This window comes from Bombus impatiens, unplaced genomic scaffold (assembly GCF_000188095.3).
Source record: "Bombus impatiens unplaced genomic scaffold, BIMP_2.2 scf_0418, whole genome shotgun sequence".
In the NCBI taxonomy this organism is placed as follows: domain Eukaryota; kingdom Metazoa; phylum Arthropoda; class Insecta; order Hymenoptera; family Apidae; genus Bombus; species Bombus impatiens.
Window position 1 is genome coordinate 375346 of NT_176837.1, and position 24884 is coordinate 400229.

The 24884-nt window shown below is 37.2% G+C and overlaps 1 protein-coding gene across 1 annotated transcript in view; it reads left to right on the forward strand.

Annotated features, from left to right (window-relative positions):
• Positions 1–24884, forward strand: part of LOC100748411 (ubiquitin-like protein 3) — a 107966-nt gene that overhangs the window by 63270 nt on the left and 19812 nt on the right. The window lies entirely within an intron of this gene.

The following is a 24884-nucleotide window of genomic DNA, read 5'->3' on the forward strand; positions in this document are numbered from 1 at the left end:
TTTTTTCCCCCCCCCCCCCCCGTCTTTCGTCGAGTTCGCGCACTAACAATAAGTTTGACCCTATTCGACGCGTTTGCAATTTCAATGGCGATGCTTATCGAGGGAGAATCGAAGCGAGACTGCGACAAGCCCGCGTGATGAAATATTACCGAACCGATATATCCATTGAATTTCAGTCGCTATCCGTTTGAGGAGAGCCGAAGTTTGTTCGAATGTTGGATTTCGAACGCTGCACAATTTATATAGACGCAGAGGATCGGCCATGAGATAGTCGGATTATAAAATCTGTCAGCAATCAAAGCATTAGGACAAAGGGAGTGAGAAATGGATGTACATAAAGGATAACAAACGTTAGCCAAATCTGTAAGAAGAAATTTTTGATACAGAGTAATTTAACGTAATGTACGTCACATAAGTGAATTTATATTTTATATTGCAGTCTTTGTTTTCTCATTTTCAATTTGTTGAAATAGCAATTAAGATTTGCAGTTTTTAGGTACGTTATGAGAACCTGAGTATATGTACAGTTCTATGTGTAACGATAAGTTGATTTACAGGATTATTTCATATTCATATAGACTGTCAAAAAACAAAGATCCGATTCATAAAAGACTTGTAGTACTTGGGAGTAAAAGCGCAGGTGTTCGCAACACGTTGAACGTATGTAGTCAATGAAAGAGAAATAGCGTTATCGCGGATTAAGCGAAGCATGAAAAAACATACGTTCGGTATGTCAAAATAGTAACACGAGACGATGTTAGTGTTGTTACAGAGCTTGCGGGACGTGTAACGGTGCTCGTCGATACGAATCAGCAGTGAGATAATTTTCGAGCACTATTCTCGTCTCAAGTTACTCTTTCGACATACCGAACGCGTGCTTTTTCATGCATGACCGAATCCGCGATAACGCTATAAGAAGACTGAAATAAATTACCGTTACATTCACAAATATTTGTTAATCATCGTATCTATATTTACTCATTACCGAATCAAGAAAATACGTACAACGCTATTGCAAAACAAATTTCAACTGTCCGGATATTCTTAAATCTTATGTATGTCACAGAAAGCACAAGAATCCTATCAGATTTAATTACATCGCATTACTAGGCTAATACTATCTTCAGCTTAATAACTTTCCATCGACTTTCTCCAGATCCATAGATCTATTTCAGATAGTTTCCGATACTTCAATTACTCTTGCATATTAAAATCGGAGCTAAGGCAATGGAGTTGATACTCGTATTAAAGTTGAAACTACTCGTGTTAAACCGATGTTTAGAAAGCAAGCAGAAACAACGAAAGTACATGGTATATAAAACACGAGCCGTAAACGTAAAACGATAAAACGATAAAACACAGTAAACGCGTTTTTTTTCTTTTTCTTTCTTTCTTTCTTTCTTTTTTTTTTTTTAGTACGACAGTCGATCAACGAAAACAACGATCGCGCGCGTCACTTAAAACCGAATCGATATTCGGGTCCTCGTAATTCGAGTGGCTCCGTGATCGCGGCGCTATGTGGAACGTCGTTTATTCCTTGATTCGATTGCCGAAGCAACGTGTCGGTGGCTGTGTTAGCCTCGTTTCCGTCGAGAACTTGGGAAAGGTCGGGTCTAGGTCGCGTGCCTAGATTCGCGCGAGCGATCGAGCACAACTCGTGTCGTAACATCGACTTTTAATGAAACGTCTCGAACGCAGCGCTGCGGCTCGCTGCACGATTCTCTACTCTTAAGGCTGCCGTACGTTCAGTTTAATTTAACGTTACATTTTACATCCTCATTTTGCACAGTAGAATCGCCAATGATTTTGATCCAGGAATTTGTTATTTAAATTGTCATAGTGTGTGAGGGCTGCTTTACACGATTATGCAGTGACAGACAATAGGAAGTTTGAAAGATAAATTGTACGGAGAGACAATAATTCCATTTGTGGAATTATAATTGAGGAATAAGAACAATGAATAGATAAAGTATATATCATTAAAGAAGTGATTATATCGACATAATACGAAAGTTTCTAATATTCATATACACGAACATAAATTTCAAACTTTATTTTGCCCGCCATTGTATGTATTATTGTATATAATTACAATATATATAGAATTTATATTTAATGTTTTTAATTCCAGACATACAATTACAAAATGTTACAGTATTATTTCGTACGATATACCTAGCGACTTACAGTTTATTATGAAGATATCCGACCACGTTAGTATATTATTATTTAGTTATTATATTTCATTTAGCATAGTTTCTTTGAAACTATATAACAGAGAAAAAGGAAATATACAAGAAAGAATTCTGACAAATATTTATCCTACTCCACAGTGGTCTAATAATATTGTTATACTTAATTCTACGTTGAAAAATTATATTTTATATTTTAGGAACAAAATATTTGGGTAGTCAGATATCTTTTCGGTAGCCAATTGTACTATGAGATTATTCGATTTGGTTTTCATTCGATGATAAATTTAAATATTGGTTCAAACGATGTGAGACATCCTTTGTGGTTATTCTTTCTCTTTGGATGTCTACTAGAGGAAAAGTTGGCAGCTTTACGTTTACTTGCACGCGATCATATTTACGCGATGAAAACATGAAAAAGCTACGTTCAAGAAACAGTAAAGAAGTTTCAGGAACCATATGCGTTGACGTAGATGCTTGTGTTAAAGAAAAGAAAAAGATCGGATTAAAATACCGTGTATAGACAAGCTACTGTAACAACAACGAACTTGATTTTCGTCGATTCTAAGGCGCGCGAGAATTCTTACTGAATTCTTTAGTAGCAGGGACGTAGAATAATGACTTAGAATCATCGAAAAGCTGTTATTATTTTTATAAGCATCGGTGTAGGACTATGTAAGTAGCTTCGTGAAGAAACTAGCAGGTGAACGTGTGTGATTTAGACATTGAAAACCTTTCATTTGGTCTTGAAGGTTAAAATACTACTTGCTGTTGCGTGCTTCTGCAATGTAAAGCGTAACACTTTATACCTATAGCGCTATATTTTCTCGCAAAGAAAATATTTTCCAACCTTTTAATGCGATATTGTTAATGTTCCATAAGGTCTTGTTGTTGCATCATTTGCATTTTTCGTTTTACATTTTTCTAGCCTTCGATAGTATCAAACTTATATGGCATTGGGTGTTGTAATTTCATCTAACACGTGTGTTAACATTACTTTTTCTAATCGACAAAAACTAGCCTAATTATGTGACGACATTTTCTTCTTTATGATGTCACGTAACTAAAAAAGAAAAAAAAAATGATATTCAACGTGTGAACATCCTTCATCACCCAATACCTGAACCTTTCTTTTTCTTAATATCCGGCCGTCGTCGGGGATACACGATGACGAACATACCAGCTGGTAGTGTAGTTCCTTAATACCGCCATAGTGATTCACAAGCTACCAATGCGTAAAACAAAAAACACATGGTTCAAGGAACTGTATAACGATGGCTTCGTGCTTGAAATATTCATTGAAAAATTGCTCAACCAAATTTACATACGTTTTGTATACGAGTAGAAACAGAATAATTCTTGGATATATACATTACGTTTTTATATACGTAACTGGGAATGTAGGGAGTAATCGACTAATCTAACAGAATCTGTTGGTGCACATTATTTACTCCCTTTGCTAAAGAAACATGCATATTCACGTTCCTTGGATCCATCAAACGTTAAGTAGTCAATGAATATTTATGTACGCACATTTCATTGGTGGCTTGATAACGCAAACTGGTATCTCGAATTAAGTCACTGGCTATGTGCCTCTTCGTATTTCTAAATGCAAGTATTGTTCTATCGCAGACTCTGATTACCCTTTTTCTTCCTTCTGTAGCAATTACGTACATTTAAATTGATTCATGATAATTATCTAAATGATAATTAGATCGTGAATATTTATGAAAATTCATATCTTTATGAAAACGACTAAAAAATTGAAATGTAAGTAGATGAAGTATTCTAAGGAGAATTCTATCTTGGATGTTTTATATATTCTTGCGTATTACGTGCGCATCCTGTTTATTGCTGAATATTGAAATTTTCCATAGATCCACAAACACTCGCTGTCTGGTAATAACTATGTGGAACCAGTCAGATCATGTTTTTATATCTACCTACATCTTACATTTGTAGAACAAGTAACATATTATACCTGCAGGCGTGGAATACGTGATCAACTTGTTATGCAGAAGAAGGCTTGTAATGCCAATAGTACTCAAAGGATTAACGTCGTCGTATTTAACAAGACTTAACGTGCGCATTAGAGGCTATTCGCTAATTTTCAGAAATATTTTCTTGCCCAATATGTGCATATATTATTATACACAGAAGTCAGCATTCGTTTCAAACATTTTGTTGTCGCTATTTCTACTTTCTACATCCTTTAAACATTAAGCGTATGCAATGTACGACTATATGGGATATCAGTACGCCTCTATATGTGTTAATTTAATTCTATTTGAAACAATCGTGTATTGTTAACATTCAATGTGAAATATTTGCGTGTAAATACAAATAGTCGTGCTTGCCTATCTTGACGCCAATATTGAATATACAAATACGAAATGTATGAATTTTGCACCAGAAACACCGATAGATCCATCGATTATGTAACGCATTGTAGAATTATAGACGGAATTACAAGTTGTTGATTCTTCATAACGATAGAAATTTTTAAGTCGTTTAATTTAAAATTTTTAATTTTAACATTTCGTCGTTTTCATTTCGAGGATATAAATATTTATTTGAAAACTTGCGCTCCATCTTGCAGAAAATAAAAACGTTCTACTTTGAGTTAGGACACGATGAAAATGATATTTCGCCATTTTTATCCTCGAGATAGAAGTCTGTCGAAAATACGAAGCACGAAACTGCATAATTAAAAAGAATTTGTCAGTTTCTTTCGTTAGAATAAATTAATATGTACACTCCAATTTCATCGTTATATTTATACGATTTAGATTTAAATATACATAATTATATCGTTTTTCCTAGTTCTCAATTTCTTCGCTATGAGTAGGATTAAAATTCGAAAAATGAAATTTTATCGACAATATAGGATTAGATTAATTAAATTCGGAAAATTACTTCGAGGAAAGGAATGATTTGCAATTGTGTGGCCATAGCTTGACATACGTTAAGGCACCCCTGTCTCTTTGGTAGCGAGCACGTATCGAGTTCTTGGAGCTTCCTGTCGGTCGAGAGTTTCCGCAGAATTCGGGTCGCAATCAGGACGTATGAAATTTAATATCGAGGCATACGTTACGATGGAAGTCTATCGGATTTGCATGCGATAGCTGAAAGCCCCTGTCAGCGCACTTCCATTCTGGCTATAAGTAATCGACCGAATGTATCGCGTCGACGTTTAACATACGATAAATATGCGCATATTTATGATTATGGATATATTAGATTTCTAATATCTGCACGTCGGTGTTCAAATGCAAAGGAAATAATAATCTTAAGAGATCTGTAAGAAACTCGTAATACGTTCGTGAATCGTCAGATTAAATGGAGAAAAAGATTTAATATTTATATCCGCGCTAATGTAGCGGGGAAAAAATTTATGATTCAAGTTAAATGGAATTTAGCTGGATATAATAATATTGAAATTATAGAAAAGTATATAATCATAAAGAAATAAATGACTAACTTGAAGAAGGTTATATGCATATGAAAATATTTACCGTGAGTTGCTCATGTAATCTGTTTAACATATCTGCTGTATATTTTATCAGTTTCAATTTGATTATAATGCAACTAAAGAAGGATATTTCTGCTACACTTGATGTGTACAAGAAATCAGACTACGAAACAGACATGACAAGAAGCTGTTCGATAACGCTTGACGTCTACAAGATAAAACTGATCGCAGGAAAATTTAAATTTCCTTTCTAGAAGATCTAATTTCTTAGCAGCAATAAAAACGCCACGGCACGACTCGAGTATTATATAAAATTAATTCAAGTTCGAATGCCTCGCGTCGCGAAAGAAAATAAAAGCACGCTCCGTCTTTTCTTCTTGTAATAACATAACACCATCTGTACGTCTTTTAAACTGGTTACGAGAACACAACGAATTCAAAGGGATCCTTTGCACCGCAAAAATATAGAAATAATAGTCATATTTCTCTTGTAATGATATAATACTACTTTAATGTCTTCTGAACCAGCCCGGAGAACTTTCCCAAACAAATCATAAACGCAGCTCACGATCAGATTCTCAACAGCTATAAATAACAGCGAGTGCGCGAACTTTTTACAAGAACAAAAATTTTCGACGCCGGTTCTCCGATAACAGAGAAGTTGGTTACGACCCGGCCAACAGCAGTCCGGTATCTCGATCGCGACAGTAATTACGTTTCTCCTTTGTTCGTCGTCGAGTTGTTAACTTAATCCTCCGAAGGACGATGTAGTCGGTAAGCGACATTCCGTTCTACGTGTTCGAAATCTCAATGGATAGGGACAATGTAAGTCGGAGAAATTAAACATCGATATTCGAAAGGCACGTGAATCGTAGCCCGTACGATAATTAACTTCGTTCGATCGTCAAACGAGGCTGCATTGTTCTCTTTTGTATTCGAAAGGAGAAAAAGATGAGGAAAATGGCAGAAGGACAATGAGAACGTCACGATGGATCGATACGGCGACCGTTTTGAAGATATCTTTCGATTTTAACTTTCTTTACTTGGATCAGGTTCGGTCAGTCTCTTTGATTTATTAACCGGGTAGCTGTTTGCCCGCGAATCACCTTTATAATCACGAAGTTAAAGACTACCAGAGTAAATATTTTCGCGAGCAGAAAGAAGGATGGCAGATGAACGTTGGAAGAATTCTAGGAGAAGAAAGGAAGGGAGAAAGATGGTTGAAATATAAAAGAGAAAAAGAAGAGGAACGGAGAGACGAGAAAGAAATTGATTGGTGATTAGTTTGCTTCGTGGGTGTTAAATTTTGTAAAATTTACCAGGGTTAGAAAGTATAGTAGAACTGCGGTTTATCACGGTTGTGTATAGACTGTAGATTTTGATGCATTCTTAGGTAGTTTGAAAGTGCAAAATTGCACAAAACGTGCATAATATGACAAAATATATGCAATATGCAAAGTATAGTGCTTTCTATAATACTTGGTAGGTTTCAACTATATTCTCAAAAATATGAATTTCCATGGAAATCCGCAGTCTAGTTATATAGTTATCAGTTTAATGGAATAAGTTAATAAGTTTAGATTCAGATAGCATAAATATGTATGTATTCGCTATATAGTATCAGGTTGTTCCAACAGTTTCCTTATATAATATATAATAAATAGTATAAAACAAAGAATATTCTGCATCTGTTATTTCCTTATGAAACGAAAGAAACTTTTGGGACAATCTAATACAAAGGGTATCTTGTAGCGTACTTAATGGAAGATGGGTGATTTGTATTCAACTAAGCTTTCGAAAGATCTGAAAAAATTTTTGAACACCTATTGGTATATTTATTACGTCATGAAATCAGTTTTTAGGGCAAATGTTTAAAATAATCCCCAGGAAAAATAAAAGTTCGCATCGAAGACATTCGCGAATGAATGAAGAAGGACAAATCAATTTCTACTGGATTTTGATTATTGTAAATGTAAATGAAAGCCACGGGTGAAAAAGATGAGGCATTTTCTCTATCTTTTACAGAGAAATGATTTCAAGATTCGAAATATCAATTTCACATATACACATCTATTTTCAAAAGGCTTATGTACATTTTCCAATATCAAGGTATTTCGTTCTTGAACTACTCCACATTAAAATATTTCTTTTTAGTCGAGTCACAGAGAAGTCAGAAAATTAAACATACAAATTTATATAATTTATTTTCGATAGAAATGAAACGTCAGGTAAACAGATGAAGCACTCCAAAATAAAGGGATTATTATATTTAATTCGTTGACATTGTCTACGCAAATAACGAATTAACTAGTCTTTCGCGGTTAATAGGTTAAACTTTGATCAAAGATAGACGGTGTCGCATATCGGCCAATCCTGTTATATAATTAAATATACGTAGAACGTTAGCAGCTTCTTCGCCACACTCGACAAAATTTCTACGGCTTTCGAACGTAATTTATATCGTTGCACTTCGACAATACGTTGTAATTGTTTTCGTTCTCTCTTTCTGTTTGTTTTTTTAGCCCGTGATGAATAGGAAACAAGAATGCAGCAAAATTACAAGCTGTTAACCCTAATTGATCTCTGCGTTTTTGTCACCACGCACTGCTTATTAGCGACACTTCTAAGTCGAGTACGGCTGCACTCGAACACCTCTGTTGGACAACTTTGTTTTCTCGTTAGAACCGCTAATGTTTGAAACGATAATGAGCAGAGGCAACGAAGATCGTCCTTTTTGAAAACTTCCTGTATAATGATGAAAGTTGCAAACGTTCGTGTTACTAACATGCAATTTTAAGGGGCGAATGGTTATGAATTAGGAAAATTAGAAGTTTTAATAGAACCTTCAAATTAGATGAAAGAGTTACGCGTTAAAGATTTTAATCGTAGAAAAGAAAGGAAATTCGTGAAATTTTTCATACCTTTATTGCGTGCTACAGAGATATTGCTTTTATATTTCCCAAAATAATTAAAATCTACCACGCGTTCAGGCAAATACAATGGTACAACATTTCCATCATTTGTATTACTATTTACAGATATAACACGTTAATTGGTCGTACCAAAGAACCAAATACTCGCGTTATTAAAAAAAAAAAAAGCTGCAGGACAGATAAAACCGACTGTTCTACGAATTTGTTAAAGTTGCCGATTTTTCATTTTTACCTTTTTCCCTTTTTTAAATTAATCGCGCATGTTAAACGAGCATTGTAGTCGCGAAACGGCCAATTCTATATCATAAATATTCCGTGGGATAAAAAATGGCCAGAATTTTTCCGTGTATATCGCTGTTTGACAGTTTGATCACGCACGCATGCATCGATAAACGCAGCCGAATCGAAAGTCACGCTATGTGAACGAACATATTCGCCATCAAAGTACATATACAGCGAACAATTCCACGTGGGATAAAAAAATATCGATCGACAGACGAAATACAAATTTGGGTCTCCGGGACGTTGGAAGTCAGCCAGAAAGTGAAACTACCGGTTCTTCGGGTTGCCTATTGGCCTATTCGCCGGCGCGATGTTTTCAATTCGGATAATGGCGGTGTTCTGGGGATCGCTGGAATATTTTAGCGAAGCCACAATGGCTCTGAAAACGCGTGGCAAGTGAAATCGGCCAGACCATTGTTTGTACCGTTATGGCAGAAGATTCGATTAGCGTTATTGCGTTGTGCTTCAATTTCCGGCCACCGCGATGTTCTGATTTTTCAGGATTGCTTACGTTTATTATTTTATTGAAAGCAAGATTGACCCAACTGACTTGCTCGCTCGAATTAGAAGGAAACTTGCTGCAACAAATTGCTCGCTTTTACTCGATAGAAAATTGTTTCGCGATTTACCACGTTCTATTTTATCGCTGTTTTTCTAATAGCTTGACGTTCGAATTTTATTTATGCGTTTCTGAAACTTCTTATTGGACCATTAAGGACTGTATTGAAATTTCTATGTATTATATTATTTTTTATATTTATTAAATCAAATTGTACATATTATACTTACGCGTGGAATGCTTGAAATTGGAAATCGAAAAGGTCGAGAATCGTGTTGGGAATTGATATCGTTCGATATTTGTTCCTTCGTGTGATATTTAATTTTATTTTAACACAGATACATAAACTTATTTTTAAGATGCATATGTATGTGTCAGACGAGAGGGATTACTCGTTATTTCGAACTGAAGTTTAACTTGAATTTTTGAGCTTAATTATCGATGTTAGTGATCGATAACTGGTCACCTTCAGATTCTTACAGGAAGTGTAAATTTCTCGCATCATCACCTTGAGGGAAATTATCGTTCGTTACGAGGCTTAGTCGATTGGCCGCTGTTGGCAAGCGACGACCAGCACAGAAACATTCATACCGGATGGGACAGCATTAGTATTTATTAACCTAAGGTCGTCTCGTAATTGACGTAATTACCAGCTCGAGATATTCCGCGAAGATTGGGAAAATTACTTGTATCAACCATATCTACACTTTGTCACTGAGTCATTAAGAGACCGTTGGAATTTGATCAATGACAATTGAACGACACCTTCCTCCGCACGATTCTCATACTACACATGATCTTCGCTCTCTTTGATTCTCGTCATTAGTTATTCTAATTTTCCTTCATCCTCTTAACCACCCAATTAATATAAACGATATTTATAATACCGTACGAATAATTCGTCGTAAGTGTAATAATAATCGACGATCAATTTACTAGCAGCGTCATCCATTTGAAAATGGCTTGCATTAAAAATTTCCTTCTTCGTTCCATCACCAACCAGCGAGTCGATAGATGCTATCAACGATTTCCTATTTCCAATTACCAATTAACGCATAATTTATATGATAATGCAACGATCGAGAAAGAACAAGCACGGTCATTCCCCTCCTATTTTCCATCCACTCTGTATTCGATTACCGAGCCTTCTCTTTTTTAACCTCTGCCCAGCGAAATTGCCGTATATCGTAACAGCCTTAATAATATCAACGATAACTCGCCAGCGTTCAAAAGTACAACGCTATTATTTATGCATCGACAACGAGTTAAATTCATCTCATCGTCTATCCCTATTTTGCTCTCTGTCTCTTTTTGTCTATTGTTTTCTTCTCTATTCTATGACCATAAATCATACGCACACCATGGAAATCTAGAGCCGAATCTCAATTAGCGAACTTGCTCGCGAGTTAATAGCACGCGACATCGGTAGCCACTCTTCGACGTGTTCCTCGGCTGGTAAACGACATTGTCGTCCCACGTGATAATAAATCAGGCCCGCGGCCATCATTCGTAGCCGTTAGTTAACGTACACGGGAACTACAATTATTTTAATGATGCTGCCTACCGGCTGCCAATCCCATCTGGATTATTACCACTAGCGTGGCCATCGATGCCCGTGACATCAACGGGCTGCACGGGCCCCATCGATAATCTCGCAGCTAGATGGAATTTATTGATAAAATGCTTACTCGCGTGTATTCCGCCCCGACCAGACCGGCAAGTTGTATCGGCGCTACACGTGTATAATCCCTTGTTACGAATCGCTTGATGATTGGAGGGAAGCGGGGGACACGATTGCAACATCGTGTATATTGTGATGCGTTCGCATTAAAACGATCGTGGACGCGCTCGAAATGTCCAGGTGATCGATGCTCGCGCACCGTCTAATTTACACGCGTGCAACAAGATAATGGAAGCTTGTCGATATTGTCGCGGCTCGCGAGACGAGTTTTGTTTCGAGTGATAACGCCAGATTAATGAAATTGCGTAGGTATTGAGATAGAACGATATCGGTTGTATTAATTGGGCGTTGGCACCTTATTTGGCCGATTATCAAGCGCGGCGCATTGTTATCCATTAGTCACGGCAGACTTGTTACGTTTACCATGGACATAAATGAATGTTGTAATTACAGGGATTTATTAACGGCGTGTAAATTATCCTACGGCGTTTTTCGAATTTTACTGTTCATGTTTGAAATTAGCGAGCGTTCTATCACTTATAGTCGTGACTGTATGTATATTCTTCATTAAGGACAAGTAAGACAGGGTTACCTGATACACCTGTTAATATTACATGCATAAACATTAGTTACTCACGAGGTTAGCACCGAGAACTACCGATGAGGACAACGATGACCAGCTAACGAAGCTAAATCCTGGCCAATTATTATGGTACTATTGTACTGGAAAGCTTCTAGTTTGCCAGATTTGCATACGAATAACACCAAACAATAACACGTAGAATAACAGCAAACTTACGATCGCAAGTCTTCATTCCATTAATGGGAAATCATGTTCCATGCCGTAAAGAGGCATCCACAATGCGGATTGTAATAACGTCGACAACAATGGCCGTACAACATTTTTAGAAGCTTTCACAAACGGTCGGATCCTTCCTTTTGGACGAAAACCTACCCATTTCCGTCAATTGCTGCTTTCCGTTTCGCTGGAGCTGCGCATCAGATAATATCGATTATGCGCGCAACGTTAAACGTTTCCCTCTTCAAAGCACCACGGAGCTATTCTCGAGGCACTTTTCATCGGGAGCACGCCGAATGTAATCTTTGAGTGCATTGAAATCTAACCTTAAAAGCGTTTGGTATTATACACGGTGGAATTGCAGGCGGAACACGAGAGGAAAAATTCTGTCGCTGAATAGAAACGACTCTAATGCAGTTAGCTTGCTGTCGTTTCACGCTGGAAACGACAATTCCACGTCCATACACTACTCTAGGCTGTACCGATCTAACTATATTCTATTCTGATGCATCTGAAACTGGAATTTTTGAAAAGGATACGGGTTTGGTTTGTTCGGCCAGGTGTTACTGACCGTTTCGTGGAAAGCAGCCGTGCGGAGAACGTAACTCGAGTCGCTGAAAATCTGACCTGGTCGCCAACTCAGCTTCGTTTCCTGGGATAATCTCCACGAAAACATTTGTTCATGGTTCACGTTGATTGCTCGCTGCTCTTTTTGTCCCGCCTCTTTCACTGCTTTCGCATACCTACGCTTTGCGTTCAGTCTGTATCTCGTCCCCTTTTTGTTTCTTTGCCCGACGTTAGTCGTTGATGACCCCTCAGTTAGCTAAGCCCGCTTTGCGGGATTCCGAGAAACATCAGATACACTCGCCATCGATCTGATATAACGATTCGCTTGAAATCTCTAAGCTACATGCGAGTGCATCTTGAACTCGTTGCTTGCCTGGCGATAGTTGATTGCAGCTTTAGCAACTGCTAGAACCAGTTAGTTCATAGGATGAAAACGAGTATATTTGTTGTTTAACGTATCCTGTATCCTTAACGATGCCTGTTACTTAACCATGGAGAAATCTTAGAAAAAGGTTTTTAGATCGAAATGCACAATATGAAATTGGGAAATAAAGCGTATCAGATTCAATCGATAATATTGGAATGGAATTAAGATGACATCAAATTTAGATGAAATAGAAGATTGAAACATCGTTTGTCATGAATATTCGGATAGAAAGTGAGAGATGCATTGAAATAGTTGGCAGTGTATTAAAATAGTCTTCTTGGAGCTACGGTTGTGATCTGGCTTGGCTAATTTTATGTGATTTTCTTGAAACTGGCTACAGTGCGGTTCTCTTACATTCGCTGAGCTTATTGAGTTCATTAGCGTATTTAAATACGGAATTCGACGTATTTGGCATAATCTTAGTTGAAATTATTTATGGTTGGGAATTTTTTTTCAGCATGGCGAACGTATAATCTTTTTTATTATACCTTTTTTATTCCCCACTCCCTAATTGACTAATAGTTCGTTACGCCTTAATGAGAAAATACGCGTACGATCATTACTGTCTGAGAAACGGTTTCTTATGCTAATTATCTGCGAAAACATTTTCTAAATGCGATAATTCTACGGAAACTTACCGTTTTATCTGGATTTTTATTTTCTCGATTTCTTTGTTCCAAGGTAACCTATATATTTAATTCTACAGAGTTGTCATCGTTCGTGAAAGAACAGCGCGTGAAAAAATGAACACCAAAGAAAAAGGGAGCCGCGCTGTGTAATAGTTTCGTTCTGTACGAGCATGATAAAAGCTTGCCGGTATTATGAAACATAGGAGCGTATCATCGTTAAAAAAAAAAAAGTATAGTACAATTGCCCCAGTATGTTACTTCTACCTCAACAAGGGAGTACTATATATATGTTAGAGACCACAACACCTGCATGTATGTATATAGTGTGACCTATTTCAGTCTTTAATGAACCTTTCTTTACAAGTATATCGAACGGAAAAAAAGAAAAATACTCAGTCATAGTATTTCAAAGGGAACATTTTCAACTTCGCATAATGCTGAATATATGAATTGAAGTCACTTGAACGAGGGATGATTTACATCCATTCGACTGAGCTAAAAATAGAAATAAATAAATTTTAAATACAAGTCGCCGCGTAAAGAACTTTTGCGCCAGATGCGAGGATGAAATTTTTGCAACAGATCTGTGCCAGGATCATTTGCAAAATTCTTGTAAGATACTGGCTGATAGCGAGCAAACGTTTACAACAAACGTGGAAAAAGAAATCTCTACAGTAGATTTATAGCAAGATATTTTTTACGAAATTCTTGTCAAAATATTGCTTACTAGGCAGTGAATGAGCAGACTTTTACACCAGATGCGAATATAAAATGCGTAAAATAGATCCGTACCAAGATAATTCTTGTGAAATTCTTGTAAGAAAGGTGCTACTTAGCAGTAAATAAACAGACTTTTGCTGCAGATATGTAGATAAAGCCTCTTAATATAAGATAACACGTCGGATAAGACAATACGCCTGTTCCAGGTTTTTTTTTTACAAAATTCTTACAAAGAAAAGTAGCTACTCGGTGATAAATTACCAACGATAAACAGACGTATTTCTAAAATTCTTGCGATAGATCCGTATGGAGATAAAAAGAATCTTCTAGAAATCCGCTACCTATAGGAGCGAGCAATAAACTTTTGCACCAGTGGAAATAAAATCCCTACAGTCGATCCGGTACAATCTCAATAAATCCAATGTAATTCCTTCCTACCCTTCGTTAAAACTATGTCACGTCGCGTCGTCGCGTCGATCAGTTCCGATGGCGACGCGTCGATTACTTGGCGCCTGGTATTCACGGCGAAGTCTGAAAGAAGAACCGTGAGGAAGCCGTTGGCGAGCCACCCTAAAGAAGAAGTGTAACTTCCACGAACAATGGCCGGTTGTTATCTTGACCGGCGCTTCGCCGTAATTTCTACGAAAGCCTCCACCACGCCAGTCGCTTATTTTTTTTCTTTTTCTTTTTTCTTGCCGTTCCTTTTTGCGTTTTGCCTTCTCGCCGCAGGCACGCATTGTGTTCGCGCCGTATCCTTTCCGTGAACACGATCACCGCAACAATGCGCTGCCATTGACTCTTCCCTCGATCGTTCGACCAGGATGTAAGAACGAAGGGCGAACAGAGATAGAGAAAGAGAAAGAAAGGAAGAGAGAGAAAGAGAGAGAGAGAATTTCGCCGAGTGTTCAACAGCGGATTCTCCACGAGTTTTCTAGTGTTCGGTGCACGTTGGGATAGTTCACCGGATTGCTACCATTTCGTGGAACGATTCGAGGCTGTAACGGATGCCGGTGAATTCTCGCGCAAATTCGCGCGAAATCGCGGCAAAGTAACTTCCTGCTTTTAATACTTCTCTGACTGGAGTGGTTTCGAGTGTGCATGATGGCGTTTAGATTGGATTCGGCTGAATCTCGAAATAAATATATGAAGCCAAGGAGTACTGCAAGGAGAGCGAAATTGCAGCTGTAGCTGCGAGATACGTGTATGTGTATGTGTGACGTTCGTTGTTAGGTTACGTGTTGAGATAAATAGAGAAAATCGAAGGAAAATATGAAATCATAGCTTTAAAAGTGGGATTTCTCATCAACGTACGAGCACATTCGGTCGGATAGTTGCAGATTTCCTAACAGCAGATTACGCATGTTTACGCATCTATGGGAAATTCGAATGCGTAAAAATGCGCAAGTTTGATGGACAACGCGATGTATCGCTTTCTACATATTTCTTTTTTTCGTTCATTGCGTTAGAATTTTATACATAGTTTCTTAAACAGCCAGTCGATTATGAAAGGAAATTGCAAGTATCCGCGTAATATTTTACTACCGCTGGCTCCATAATCTGTTATTCGATTACAATGGTTATACGAAGGTTATGAATACAAATCTGGATTTAAATTTAGATTCGAACGCTCTCAACTGCATTTAGAAACTTGGACTTAGAAACTCGGTGAAAGAAACTAAACAATCCTGGTACCTCATAGGCGCCTAACAACGTTGACGAAATAGATCGTATAATCGAGCTCATAATGCCTGTTAATTGTAATAAAGCATACTGCCGTACGGTAATTAGCATGCATGACGATCGTTGTACGAGACTTATGAAGATAATCAAGAAGCAAGGTTGCAAGTATCGGGCTTCACGGATCATTAATTCGTCTTTGTTTATATCGCCATTATCTCTGTGCCGCGTATCTGCAAATAATGTGCCATTGTGCACGGATAAATCAGCTTTATCGCGACACGTTGAAAGGATTTCCATTTTTACCATCCTCTTCTCTCGGATAATAACACGTTGAACATCGTTCTGCGTACGATTATATTTTTCGTGATGCTCCATTTAGCCGCGTTTAATAACCCACGGATATTATTCTTCGAGGATTTCGAATGAGAAAATAATAAAATAGATAGATAGGGGAAAAGTGATCTCCTTAAAAAATATGACGATATCGCGTGAAATATTGGCCGAGATATCGCGAGCACGCTATCATTCATTTCCACGTTGGATCCCATTGTCCCTCCTTCGCTTATCTACCGGCCATCACCATATCACCCTGTGAATACGTACCGTGTTACTTTATTAGATCCGACTATTTTTACCGTTCACCGGAATAACCGTGTCCGTTACGTTCGTTATTAATTTTCAGGGACGAAATGGTGGCGATAAAATCGACGCGGATTTCTCCGCCGGATTTATTTCGTTGAACCGACGCGATTTCAGTTAGAACGACTGTCTCGACTTTGGTGACGGAAAATTGATTCGTCATCCGCAGCCTTTTTATATCCGGTTTCATATACCAACGTTTCTTTCTGCATTTTTATTGCTATCTATATTTTAGTATACTTTAGAATGTAGTTAGGATGTGAAAGTAATGGAGGAGATTTCTGAAAAAGAAGCCTTTAAATCTATGATGGATATATTATTCGTATGGAGATTATAGAGAAAGAAGGCGATAAATCAAATTTCCTATCTTTCGCAAGCAAGTAGTTTTAAAAATCAATGTCTTTCGTCGATCAATCTCGTGTTATCAAAATTCTACTTTTATTTAGTTTTGCTAGAAACTTTTTAAATTCTTCGTCGTAATATTAGAATATTGCTACTCGAGCCAATAGTTACGTCGTTGGTATCCACGAAAACTTGAACATTTTGTCAATTATTCACCATGATATTAAAATATTGGTCGCCTTAATAATTACGTATAACTTTGGTATCTACAAAATTTTAACAAGTTATCGGCTACTTTTAAAAGATTTATTTATATCTTCGAGCTGAACGAGTTATTTTCGTTTTCAATTATTAAAATCAATCGTTAAATTAATATACACGTGCATTAAGTGGCTTGTCCGCGTTACCACGAATATTCTCACGTATTCCTTCTTTCATTAATTTCCTTGCTTTCGTACGTATTACTTTGTACTCTCTTTATCTTATTATTTTATGCATTATCTTATTACTGTTCATTAAAATTTACCATTACAAAATCAGAAAGCTGCTTGTACAAACTCTTCGTTCAAAGTCGCCGCTTTTTAAACGATCGTGTAAAGGCGCTTCCGTTTCGCAGTTTCACAATCCAATTACAGTTTGGAATCAGCTATAGCGACTGCGATTAAAAGCGGCGTACTTTGTGCGTCGCTAACAAGTGGTGCCATGCGAAAATCTTCGCCTCGTTAAAATTACGTCAAAGTGGCTACTACTACCCTTCCTTCGACGTCGAAAATGAATTCCTTATTCTTGGCCTCGAGAGCAATGAGGCTCCTCTCTGCGAGTTGAAAAGTTCTTCGCCGATACTGCGAAGTCTAGACATTAGCGAGAAAATTCTTTTAAAATTAAATATATTAATAATAATTATTTTTGTAGAAGTTATTAAAATAGAAGTTACAGGTTTATAGATATAGTCTTTTAGAATTTGGGGGTAAAAATAAATAGACGACTTATAGTTTGTAAAATTTACTTGTGAAATTCAATTTCACTATTAACAATCTTGTTAATGTTATGCAAAGATATTTATTAATAAGATCTACTAATAAAATAAGGAATACTAGTTGCGGTATTTCTTTGAATTCCTTGTAACTTTTAACTTGTGAAATTTTGCTAATAACATTAGGTTTATAATAAGATGGCTGAGAAAGTAGTTTTTTAGATTTGTAACACAGTTGCAATATTTTTATAGTTCTTTATTATTACGCGATGTGCGCGTCGGTCTTACAGATATTTTTTTGAAAAGGAACATATTTACATTTTCATAAACAAACACGTCAATTTTGATTCATAAAATTGTTTGACATTTCGATATTGAATTATCAATGAAACAGTGGCATAACGTGATAAACGACCAACCATTAGCGAGGTATTATTCCATATTACGATATTTTTTCCCTTGTAAAGCCGACGATCAGTTCTCGATGACTCGTTGCATATTCGATACATGAATTGACTCTTGTATTGTTGATTCATTGTATCTTCGTAACACAACCATGTTGAAACCATAATTCGTTGTGAATCACGATCTTCTTGACAGAACAAAGAAGCGTATACGAGTCGGCTAGTTTGAGAAAGTTCATCAGTCGAAATTCCAGCATAGTGCCTCATCATCGTGCTCATTTTCTTGATCCAGTCAATCCTGTTATTCTTCCTACCCTTCGATTCATCAGAATTAATTTCGTTATGATAATTTATGATTTAAAAAAATGTATCTTAAAAATTCTTTGCACAATTACGGTCAATTGAAATTATTCAGTTTACATTCTCAATCATCTACATGGTACGTTGACACACGAGAGAACAGAATTACTTATTCAGTTCTTGGAAACTTCAAGAGTATCATTTAATAATTATTACTTATTTCTAGTAAATAATTAATTCGCTAATAGATATGTACACGTTCTGTTAGCGCCGAATTCTCATGAGAAAATTAACACATTCACCAACGTGTAAACAACTAGATCCACGCTGAATTTCGAAAATAAAATTATAATAATATTGGGAATATTTAATGGCCAGGATAGTAATACAAATTTTAAGAACTTCAGCTCGTAAAAGATCCAGCCTAAGCGTCAAGTTGCGTTAATTTTTCCAAAATTAAGAAACTCTTCCAAGGTAACCGAGCTATAATCTGCATTTCCAATCTCGTTACTCCTACAAAAAATAACCGAAGAAAGGGAAAGGAAAGAAAATGCATTCATCGCATAGTTTTGACTCGCATCTCGTAAAAGAGCGTGACCGCGATAAAAAGCGACGCGCCGATGCATCCCTGCGCAGCAGTAAAGACGCCGGACGAGATATCCGACCAGGGAACAACAAACTGTTGGGATATTTCGTTCCTTGCGGAAGTGTGTCGGTGTTATCTCTGGTCGCTGGCCGACCAAGCCCAACCACGTTTGACTCCTGGCGACTTTCGTCTGAATAATTCCTGATATCTCGTTGACCCATCTTAGGAAACGCACATGCGAGAGAAACAGGAACGCGGTAACGCGTTTGCGCGACAGTCTTCTGTGGCGCCTCCGCAGCGCAAGGAAAATGAGAGATCAGAGGCTGATCAACGCGCCACGCACTTTTTCCGAAGGAGTTTCACGTGCCTTCGCGTTTCATATCGTGGAGGAAAAACTGCAATAATTAATTTTGTATCGGTAATAATGGGATGCAGAGTTCCAGGCGAAATTTTCAATGTTAAATTCAAATAAATAACTGCGTATCAGACTCCGTGGTTTGCCCACTGAAAAAGACTCGCATCTACGAGGCTTTGACTGGCCAAATACCGTTTATCTCGTTTATCTCGTGCCTTTGGCGACCCGTATTACCGCCCACGTCAATATTTTGGTGACACTATTGCGAAAAACGTTATAAATATTCATTTTATGTATTTTGTAACGTTTAGAATTCTAACAAATGACTTCTTAAGATCTTTTATAAATCATTTTGAGATTTATTTTCCAAAATATTTTCTAATAACAAATAACCCAGCCGAGGATGGCGAAAATTTAGGTTTCAAAATAGTTATACTTTTCTAGTATAACGCATATAATATACCATCGAACTGTACTTTTTCTAATTATAATTTCTTTATATTTTTGTTCAGAAGATCATAGTTATACGTTATGAATGAAACCCTGCAATAACACTTTTTAGTATTTTTTTATTGCAAAGCTGTGTACTTGCAAACAAATTACCATCTTTTTTACAACTTTCCGTCAAATTTTTATTTCCATTACGAAAAAGCTTAAACATTCGGCGAAAGTATCATTTTTATAGCAGATTAGGGACTATAATAAGTACCTCAGCATTTTTTCACATTTGTTTAAAGCCTAAGACAATAAGAAATCAGGCCAGGGAATGAGGGACTCGTTATACAGACCACATTAATAAAAACCCATATTGCCAGCGGAGGGTTGACATGTGACATGCTTTTGTGGCCGCTGTACTTTTTTGATAGCACTACCAACTAGTCGAAACAAGTTTGGGTTAATAAATATTTACCGCGCCATTCTACTTTGGAAACAAATTTTAAATGTTACCACTGTGGCGACATCCAATTGCAACGTGTTAATAATACAAAATAAGGATAGATACGAGTTGTTGAAGTTTCGGTTTTATATGACAATGTATATATTTTAATAATGATAAACCTGGTTGAAACTTCGCTTCCCTCGTTTAACACGAAAACGAGTATATTACGATAACGATAGTCCTGAATTCTTGAACTTTTGATTTCTTCTTTTTATATGGGAATGAACGTGCTATAAATGTTACAAAGATGGAACTGAATTTTTGAAACTCTGGTTCCTTGCTTTTGGAATTGGATCAGAAAAAGACGACGATAAATCTGAATTATCAAAGTCTTAGTTAAAACCTGACTAAGTCTTCATGATACTTGCCAATTCTGAAAGTTTTGATTTTGTTCTTATTTTATCTTTATTTGAATGTACACGTCACATGGCACGTGCAAATTCTCGAAATACACTAACTGTTCGTTTTATAATCGTACAGAGAGCTAGGATGTAACATGAGATTAATCAGAATTACGAACGATATATCCAGTCAGCGTAGTCTGCTTTTGAAAAGGTTATTAAAACACAAAAATGAGTACTGGGAAATAAGGTCAAGCAGCGTATATGTGCTCGTACGAACTTTTATTTTATTGTTCCTACATTTCCAGTGCTCTCATAATCCAGTGCGTACACGTTATGTATATCGAAGTTATACATATTCACGCGGAGTATAAATCACGATAGATTATAATATATCGCAATAACAAGGCATAGTAATAGAATTTGTTATTTACTTCACTGATACCTACGTCTTCAATTAAAACGCGCGTCGATGTTGTAAGATGATAAGCAACAGAAATAGAAAAATAAAATAGAATACTCATACACCCGTCGTAAATCACTTTATGAATAAGATAAAACTAGTTCGCGAAACAAATATTTCGCGTTGCCCGAATGCTTGTCCTCTTTGGTGTATCTCTATATTTTCTCCAACATGTTTGAAGATCTTAGTCTAGAGATCTGGAAAATCCTAATCGCGTTTTCCGCGGCTTAATAAAAAACGATCTATCGAAATACATATTTCGATGTCGCCATTATAGAAACGTCTGGTTGAAAGATGACCCGGTTAAGGTGGAAGAGAGAAGGAAACAGCCTCTTTGTATTCTAATACCGTCTAAAGCGAGAAAGCATTCGAAAATCAAGAAAGTCCTACCTCGACTACTCGTCTACTTCAACAGAAACGAGAGTGGAATTCTAGATCCCAATAAAAGGATTCCTTTTCTCGAGTTACGTCAACAAAGCCTCCAGCTGTGACGTAGCACAAGGTCCTCGGCAATAACTTCCAGCGAGGCTCTCAATCGATAAAGCCTCCCACTTCGGTCAGGCCGAAAACCCCGTTCCCAGGATGCTATATACTTTCTTGCCTCTAATAACAATTTCAGAAAAATTCCGCTCGCGATAATTCGCCTGCGTTTTAAGTCAGCAGAGCGAGATTCCGTCTTTTTTTTCTCTTTTTTTTCTCTCTTTTTTTCATTTCGCGCGTTAACGTTTCTCACGACGCGCTCGCTGGAGGGGAATATAATAACGTGAACGCGACAGCAACGGCAACAGCAACGAGGCAACGGTACAGTAACAACGATGACGATGGGGAAAAAAAAGAAGGAAGAAAGGAAGAAAGAGTGAAAAAAACGTAACACTCGAACGAATGTCGTATGAAATTATAATTGCATTCGACAGCGGAGGCGCTGCCGCCTCTCGTTTATTAAGTAAGGCGCGCATTGACGTCATACGACTGTAGCTAAGCTACGGAAAACCTAGCTTCCGCGAAAACTTGACCGTACTGGCTGTTTCAAAGTTAACATTGTTTATTAGAGAGAGATACAGGATTCTTTATCAGGATCGGCGTTGTTAGATTATGGATGATTATCTTAGGTTGGCTTATTGAGTATAATTGGGATTAGATTTAAATTGGACCGATTAATTTTGTGGTCTTTTATTCTTTTGTTTTATATGTCTAATATTATCTTTTATTTAAGTCACGTTCTATATCTTACTTAATAAATGTCACTGATAACGTTTGTCAAATTAACTACAAAATACGAATTAAAATGAAGTATACTTTAAAATTTCGTAGATCTCTCATCGAGATCAAGTTATTATTTTATAAAATATCAAGTCACGTTTGTATTACAAATTCCGCACGCAATGTATATTTGAAAAGAGGAAGTTTGCCCGTAACGCTGAGTTCGAATTTACATGGTCAAGGGCGGTCAGGCGTCGATTAGAAAATTGCATCTATATTTTCGCTATGTGAATGTTGCTATTGTTAAAAATCAAAACTATATATCCACTCAGCGAGTTGATAAAAATTAACGCGACGAGAAACAAATTGTGACGTGTTTCAAATGTCAAAATGGACAATATCATATTCACTGAAAAATAGAAAGTCCGTAGAAAACTAGATTATTCTTTCTGCAGCAGCGTAGCAAAATATTTCATCGTAGAAAAATTAATCTCGATATACGAAAATAAAATAAAATCGCGACAACGACGTTTATAATTTAACTGCTCAATTTTGCCTGCCCCTAATCCACGTTTTGTCACGTCACATTTCGTATCTCGTTCTCGTAGGAGAATTTCTAGGATACTTCCACATAAAAAATACATACTTCTTTTACGATGCCCTATCATTCTACACTTCATCGACCCGTTTTCCCCTCGGACATCCCGCAGTTCTTCCATCGAACGCACAGAGGGATGATGATACAGCAGCGCGGCGCGCTTCGCTGTCCGCTCGTGCTCGGAAATCCCGAAGGTATCGACACACATTCACCGGTACCGGGTCGCGTTTTTCGACGAGCTTCTTCGACGGGCTGGTCCGTTTCGGGCGAAGGACGACCACGGACACGCGCACCCGCGTCCCGAATCTGGGTCATGCCGTATGCATATGCGCATAAATGCACCCGGTTTTGCACCCGAATGCCCCAATGACCCAGTTTAGGAATCCCGACGTGGTGCGACGTAGCGTCGTAGCCTCGGCCCTGTGACGCGCGCTCTCCTCAAATCAAGGTAAACCACCCCCGATACAAGCTCCTACTCGCTATTAGGCCACTTGTCTCTTCTTTCTTTGTTCGCCGTTTGCTCGACCCATCCACCCGTAGAATCTCTCCGCGGTTGACAGCAACATCTTTACCAGTGTCGCGATATTTGGTATACATATACAGCGATTACGAAATACTATGCAGAGTTTCAAAGATGACCAAAAGGTGGTACAGGGGTAAAGAAAATACATATTACTCTCTCTCTCTCTCTCTAGCTTATCATCGTGCGTTATTATTGTACATATATTACTTATACACGGGTCACTTTCGACCAATGTTTCTCTTTGTGTGGCTCCTTTGTACGGTCATTATTATATTCTGAATTGTATTTGATGTTACTTTGTTAATGAAACATTTCTTTTTACAGGTTCCATGTTTTATCTTTGTAATACTTAATTGTTACAGTGCAATAATTACAAGTAATCAACAATTATGTGTAATTTTATTATAATATCTTATAGCGTACAAAGGACATCTTTGACATCTTCATTGGTTCCAACAAATCAAAAATCTGTCTAACGATTATACCTCGGGAAAAGTGTATGAATCTTCAATTCACAATCATCTTATATTTAAATATTTAAAGCTATATTCGCTCTAGAGAACTATAAAATGCGTATTGCTACGAAAGACGCATACACTCGAGTATTTATCTTCTCGCACTGCTTTTTTCCGGCGATGGTAAAATCGATTAATCGAAAACCGATTGAAATTGTTGGATCGTTGTTCTATTCACACTATGTGTACAGGTTGTTAACGGTACACGTTACCTGTTTCCGCGTGAAACACCCTCTTTCTGCCGAGTATTTACGTAATCACGCGGTGACCTGTTTCAGCCGGCGCTTAAGTATGTAAATTGCGCGGAATTACTATTGTGCCGGTCGCGTTAAGCTTCTTATTCAAATTGTTGCTTTTAATCTTTTCCCGCTGGCCGATCTAACACGTTTCGGAACAACGCTGTCTCGATTAGTTTCTCGTAAGCTCTAGCCCCGTTTTCCATTCTCCGTTTCTCATATCTGACATCTGGATTTTGCTTCTTACGCCTCGATCCATTATAATGGAACTTGTAGTGGAACAACGATAATGCATTCTGATCTTAGACCAAGCTGGATCGTATTTTCAATCGTTGCATTCTCGAAAGTGAAAATAGCGTATTTTGCTGTTCGAAAACAGAAATACCAGCGTCCTGTTATTAAAATTTAGTTTAATAAAAATATAATGGATTGTCCATTTGAAGAAATATTTGACACAAAAGTATGAAAATACAAATTTCTATCTTCTATAAAGATTAATTTATATGTAAATAATTATTACAATCATCG